Below are 6,932 nucleotides of genomic sequence, written 5' to 3'. Positions count from 1 at the left end.
ACATGCAGACACATAGGGACCTCGCGGTTGAGTGGACAGCGCTCTGGGGTCATGGTCCTAAAGGCCCGGGTTCGATTCCCGGCAGAGGTAAATGGGCAAAGTTTCTTTCACTCTTGCGCTCTATTCACCTAGCAGTAAATAGGTACCTGGGAGTTAGACAGCTGCTACGGACTGCTTCCTGGGAATTTATGTGTGTGTTGGAGAGAAATATATGTAGTAGAATAAATAAAAGTAGATGCATTAAAAGGGAAAATAGGTCAGGAGTCAGTACAATTATACAAGCGAGGTCCGAGAGTTAACAGCTCAGTCATGCAGGCCCAGATAGGCTCAGGAACCTGAATACCAGGTGAATGACGCTTGAGAGGCGGGGCCGAAGAACCAAAGCTCAACCACCGCAAGCACAAGTAGGTGAGTATACACCTAAACCAGAAAGGATATTTTGACGAGCCCTGGGTACAAGATTATTAATAACAACCAACAAACTACTCGAACAAACAGTGTAGGTGAGGCTTTCTGGGCTTGGTAGGACCAGGTACCACACAGATTTACACATGGGTCACAGGACAGATCATTCTCTCAAATTATCACAACGAAAATTATCAAATTATCACGAAAAATGGTGTATTAAATTAATTGCCCGAACCTAAGCGCCCATAGAAAACGTGGGTGTTTGTAAGCCGCTATAAAATTAATATTATATAATATTTTTTGACGGATTTTGACGTCAAATTGTGATGTATTATTTGAGAGGACAAAACAGCCTGGTGAATGTCTTATGCGTCACCGTAGTGAGGGAGCAGAACTATCTTGAGGCTAACTCCTTACATGGACTTAAAAATGTTAATTTTGAAGCCTAGCCTCTCCCACTGGCCCGAAAGGTATTATTAAGAGACCTAGGAGCTGAAACTCACAGTCACAGGTATCAACGGAAGCCTGAAATCCTCAATATATTTCTTCTGTCCATCCAGATGTTGGTCTTTCCTGTTTCGTGGGATAGATTTCTAATTTCCTTGATCAAGAGTCTGCTTCTGTTCTTAGATATTCTGTAAATTCTGCTCCTACTGTCTCCTTTTTTTTTAGTATGAGGTCTGACCTTTTCCTGCCTGCTATCATTGCCCAGGTGTTGTGTCCAGCAGGTGTTGTGTCCAGCAGGTGTTGTGTCTAGCACGTGCTGCAGTGTCCTTGTTTGAGAAGCTGTTCACTTGAGACAGTTAATGGTATGCAAGTCCCAGCTGTGTCTGGGTACAAATGACAGGATGAACAACCCAGCGAGTTTTCTTCCTATTGGGGAGTGTTATACATGCTGCAATGGCGGTGTGTCCACTCACAAGATGAGTGACGCTGCCCAATACTGTCACTATGGCGGTGTGTCCACTCACAGGATGAGTGACGCTGCCCAATACTGTCACTATGACCGTATGTCCACTCACAGCATGAGTGACGCTGCCCAATACTGTCACTATGACCGTATGTCCACTCACAGCATGAGTGACGCTGCCCAATACTGTCACTATGGCGGTGTGTCCACTCACAGGATGAGGGACGCTGCCCAATACTGTCACTATGGCGGTGTGTCCACTCACAGGATGAGTGACGCTGCCCAATACTGTCACTATGACCGTATGTCCACTCACAGCATGGGTGACGCTGCCCAATACTGTCACTATGGCGGTGTGTCCACTCACAGGATGAGTGACGCTGCCCAATACTGTCACTATGACCGTATGTCCACTCACAGCATGAGTGACGCTGCCCAATACTGTCACTATGGCGGTGTGTCCACTCACAGGATGAGTGACGCTGCCCAATACTGTCACTATGGCGGTGTGTCCACTCACAGGATGAGTGACGCTGCCCAATACTGTCACTATGGCGGTGTGTCCACTCACAGGATGAGTGCCGCTGCCCAATACTGTCACTATGGCGGTGTGTCCACTCACAGGATGAGTGGCGCTGCCCAATACTGTCACTATGGCGGTGTGTCCACTCACAGCATGAGTGGCGCTGCCCAATACCGTCACTATGACCGTATGTCCACTCACAGCATGAGTGACGCTGCCCAATAAACTCGCCCCTCTGGGACCCAAAAAATTAACAAATCAGGTAAGCAATAACAGGCAAGCACAGTATTACCTCCACCTGTCGACCACGCGGCCGACCGCGCAGTGATTTTCATAGCTTTTCGGTGGATAAGCGAACCCAGCAGAACCGTGACTGGGACGGCAGTGAAATGAGTGACCAGTGAAGACATAACCAGCATCAAAGTCAAATAATTCAATGGATTTAGAAACTTAGAGCTGTTTGAAATAATGCTTATGAGCGCCTCGGGGCTAATGTTTACCTCGTGGCCTGAGTCAGTAGTGCCATATAGTGGGTTTGTGTATAATCGTAAGTTCTTAAGAGTAATGAAAGTGAATAAGGTCCACCAGTGCCTCCACCACCAGCACCACAACCACCACCACCACTGCTACCACAACACCCACCACCATACCCACCAGTACCACCACCACCACCACCACCACCACTACTACCACAACACCCACCACCATACCCACCAGTGCCAGTACCATGACCACCACCACCACCACCACTGTCGCAACACGCTGCCACAGATGACCATTCATCAATACGAAGAGTGGAAGGTTGAGTTGCGTAGTGTTGATGTACACACACACACACACACGCAGACACGCACTCTCACTCATTCACCTCTCTCACAGAGGCGTTTGTACACCCACGATTACCCCTCCCACCCCCCATCTCTCTCACACACACGCACACACAATCATTCACTTTCCTCACTCCCATGCCCATAATTTACTATGGTTCTCGCCCCATACACTCACACTATCATCAACTCATCCCCCCCTATGCACGCACTTGTACACACCCAGTGAAGTCCTCCTCCCATGCTCCCACGCACCCCATCTATACCACTTTCTCCCTCCCATACACGAAATTAATCCCCCGAACGAACCACAGATACAAAATAGTGAACAAAAATATTCTGAACTGAAAATGATAGCCCAATTGCCTCAAGAACCGGAGTACCAGTCGATTGAAGTTTGAGAGCCAGGACCAAAGAGCCGAAACTCAACCCCCCGTTGAAGGAGAATTAGGTGAGTTTTTATATATATATATATTTTCCAGGTTAGGTTTACCCTACGATAGGGTAGGCTACAATAGGGTAGGTTAGGTTAGGTTAGGCTAGGTTAAGTTAGTTTTAGGTTTAGCCAAGTTAGGTTGGTTTTATAATCCATTAACAAACCGTCTTTGTGTCAGGTGATTTGGAATCCAATTATTATTATTATTTTCAATTTCACAAATGTTATGGATTTAGTGTTACGGATTGTCCTGTTTAAGTTTTTTCCTTAAAAATATGTTCTGAATATAATATAAATTCCCCAGTGGCCAAGATAATCTAGGACATGTCAGCGCACTTGATAAATATTGAGAATTGTAGTAAAAATAATATATACATTATTAATACGTAATAATCCATAAATACCATATATGTTATTTGTACGAAGTTGTAAGCATTCGAGTGTATTATTTATAGTGGTGTGAGACAGGAGTCCTCCATGAGTGCTGAGTTGAGAATTCACGACACTTAATTAAGATTCACGTAAACATACTTTTACATACTATTTGATTTACAATCTCCCTTCCCCCCCCCTCAGAAAATTACAATGGGCTCAAAATTTACCAATGTATTTTTTTTTCAAGGGGGTGATCAGGGGGTTGATTAGCGATTGTTTGAATGATAGAATAATGAGGATGATTAGCGAGTAATTGAGTAACTTGTACGCGACCCGCATAGCCACATGCGCATGTTGGCCCACATGGGTCAGGGCCATAGTGGTCCTGGGTACGGGGGCCAGGGCCATGGTGGTGCTGGGTAAGGGGTTCAGGGCCATAGTGGTGCTGGGTACGGGGGTCAGGACCATAGTGGTGCTGGGTACGGGGGTCAGGGCCATAGTGGTGCCCAAGTGACCGCTCCTGAGGTTGAGAGGTCTTGCGTCAACAAACAAGAATCACCTCTTAATGATTGGAGCGACATGCTCCAGGTGTCGGGAGACGAGACAGGGCGTCTCAGTGCATCATGCTTCGAGCGGGCAATAAGTCCTGTTGGATCTGCAACCTGTATTGCGTGCACGGGGGACTGACGGCTGAGTGGACAGCGCTTGGGACTCTTTATCCTAGGGGTCCGGGTATCGATCCCCGGCGATGGCGGAAACAAATGGGCAGAGGAGGAAATGTATATGTTTATCTCTCAGGATGTTTGGTAATATGTTTATTGTTTGTGATGTGTGTATATGTATGTATGAACACGATGTACTGAACGGGGTGAGAATAGCTTGAGCTACCTCATCCCTTTGTGTGTATTTTACCTCAATAAACTTATTTCAATTTCAATTTCAAGTTGCCTTACCCGTCCCCAAAATGTTCACTGAGAAACTCATGTAGCATATAAGTGATAGAGTGTGATTCAAAATCGTTAATTTAACCTATTCAAAGTTAAATTATAAATCACGGCCCTAATATGTGCCTTGGAACATGTGTATCTCTATGCAGGTGTTTGGGTTCTAATCTGGGAGGGGATTTTACTCGCTGAAAAGCGGCTGACAGCCTACACCTGTTCATACCTGTAAATTTAATGTATTTTTTTTTACGATGTTGTTTAATTTGCTTGAGAAATACGGCTAGGCTTGGATTGGTTTTGGGTTTAAAGCCTATCATCCTCTGGAGGATTACGAACTACACATACTTAATGACCTTTCAGGCATGTATACTGTAATCCTGAACATACAACTAAAGTATACACACTTTGGAGGTATACTTTTAGTTGCTTATATACATCTGTATACACAGAACTCCGTGTATACACATCGAGAAGCGGTGTGTATATACATTCCTAGGTGTACATATCTGCTGGAATGTGCACTATATAGGCCTATTTGTTGCGTTTAGTGCTATATAAATTATAGACATATATATATATATATATATATATATATATATATATATATATATATATATATATATATATAATATATATATGTATATATATATATATATATATATATATATATATATATATATATATATATATAATATATATATATGTATATATATATATATATATATATATATATATATATATATATATATATATATATATATATATATATAGTTAGTTTTAGTATACTAGTATACTATATTGGTTCATACAGGAATATGAAGGCATGAGGGTTATAATATGCGAATATGTGAGTATAATATGTGAATATGTGAGATTTTTCATACACAATCACTTTACCGCTGATAAACCACCCTATTCCCTTGATGGGTAGCATTTTCTCAAATTAAAACACTGGTTCGAGGCACATGTTCATAAAATTCTAGTGGAGTCTGCCAATAAAAATTTATTTTGAGGCGTTTTTTTTTTTAGAGCGCATATAATGTTACACAAACCTCAGTTGAACTTCCTGTTGATTTGTTTACGTGAATATGACATGTTTGTTAATTTATTTCCACCCTGTTTGGTTGTTTTTATGGTTGAGTGGTTCGTCATCTATGTTTGTGGTTGATCTTAAGTCCTGTCAACTTGTGACTGGCTAATCTACAAGTAATGTAGTCAACCAATCACTGAGTATGCCTTAGTTCTGGACATAGCGTGAACTAAAGTAAACTCAGTGTAAAAAGTGTTGCTTTACACCTCTGGGTGTAGATATGTACTTACCTAGTTGTGCTTGCGGGGGTTGAGCTCTGGCTCTTTGGTCCCGCCTCTCAACCGTCAATCAACTGGTGTACAGGTTCCTGAGCCTACTCAGGTAAATTATTATTATTTGAAAATAATTTCTCCTTGCGTATCCTTCAGTGTAAATGGAGGTACACATCTTGACAGTTGATTTACGAAGAAGCAACAGCAGCATTCAAAGCGGGACGGGAGCGAGACGGAACAGAGAGAGAGAGACAGATGAAGAGACAGAGCCTGTGGAACGGACAGAGACATAGAGAGAGGGAGAGAGTGCGAGAGGATCCGCCATGCAGCAGCCAGTCAGATAGCTACCTTGACCTACATACAGGGATGAAACGTCACGCTCCGTTGGGAAAACAGATGGCAGAACCCCCTGTTGCCTGTTACTGTTGCTGTTGAGGCTTTTGGTGGGGTTTCTGTTGATTCTGAGGCTTCGGGGGAGGTTTCTGTTGCTCTGGGTGCTTCCGGGAGAGGTTTCTGTTGCTTTTGGGTGGTTTTACGTGGTTTGTGATGCCCAGGTGCGAGAGAGAGAGAGAGAGAGAGAGAGAGAGAGAGAGAGAGAGAGAGAGAGAGAGAGAGAGAGAGAGAGAGAGAGAGAGAGAGAGAGAGAGAGAGAGAGAGAGAGATAATGCAGTGGACAGGTGTGGGTGGTGGTGTTGGGCAGGTGTGAGTGGTCAACCGTTGGGCAGGTGTGGGTGGTAGTGTTGGGCAGGTGTGAGTGGTGGTGGTGTTGGGCAGGTGTGGGTGGTGGTGTTGGGCAGGTGTGAGTGGTGGTGTTGTTGGACAGGTATGGGTGGTGGTAGTGGTGTGGGGCAGGTGTTGGTGGTGGTAGTGTGGGGCAGGTGTTGGTGGTGGTAGTGTGGGGCAGGTGTGGGGCTCTGGCTAAAAATGTTACACAACATACGCTACCACATGACCACGTGGTAGCAGGCTAGCACGCTGATGTATGTAGCAATAATACTACATACTGTAGTATTATGTAGTAATAATATATATGTATGTAGGGTGATGGAATATGCCAGGGAACCGGGGGCTAATTTAGCTATACGCAGCCTAATCACTCCAACAAGAGGTTGAAATATGTAATACGCTTTCACTGGCGTGCATACAAGAAGGCTTATACAATATATATATTATACAATATATATCTTGCATACAAGATATATATATA

At 43.8% G+C, this 6,932-nt stretch overlaps 1 long non-coding RNA gene across 1 annotated transcript in view; it reads left to right on the top strand.

Moving 5' to 3' along the window:
• The first annotated feature begins 2,149 nt into the window (after nt 1-2,149).
• The window catches only part of LOC123745620 (uncharacterized), a 73,678-nt gene continuing 68,895 nt past the window's right edge, over nt 2,150-6,932 (top strand). Inside the window, exons 1-2 of the long non-coding RNA XR_006771372.2 lie at nt 2,150-2,388; nt 2,983-3,119. This is a non-coding gene — a long non-coding RNA (uncharacterized lncRNA). The remainder of the gene's footprint in view (nt 2,389-2,982; nt 3,120-6,932) is intronic.

Source organism: Procambarus clarkii, chromosome 71, assembly GCF_040958095.1.
Source record: "Procambarus clarkii isolate CNS0578487 chromosome 71, FALCON_Pclarkii_2.0, whole genome shotgun sequence".
NCBI lineage: Eukaryota > Metazoa > Arthropoda > Malacostraca > Decapoda > Cambaridae > Procambarus > Procambarus clarkii.
This window is presented reverse-complemented; position numbering and strand designations above follow the sequence as displayed.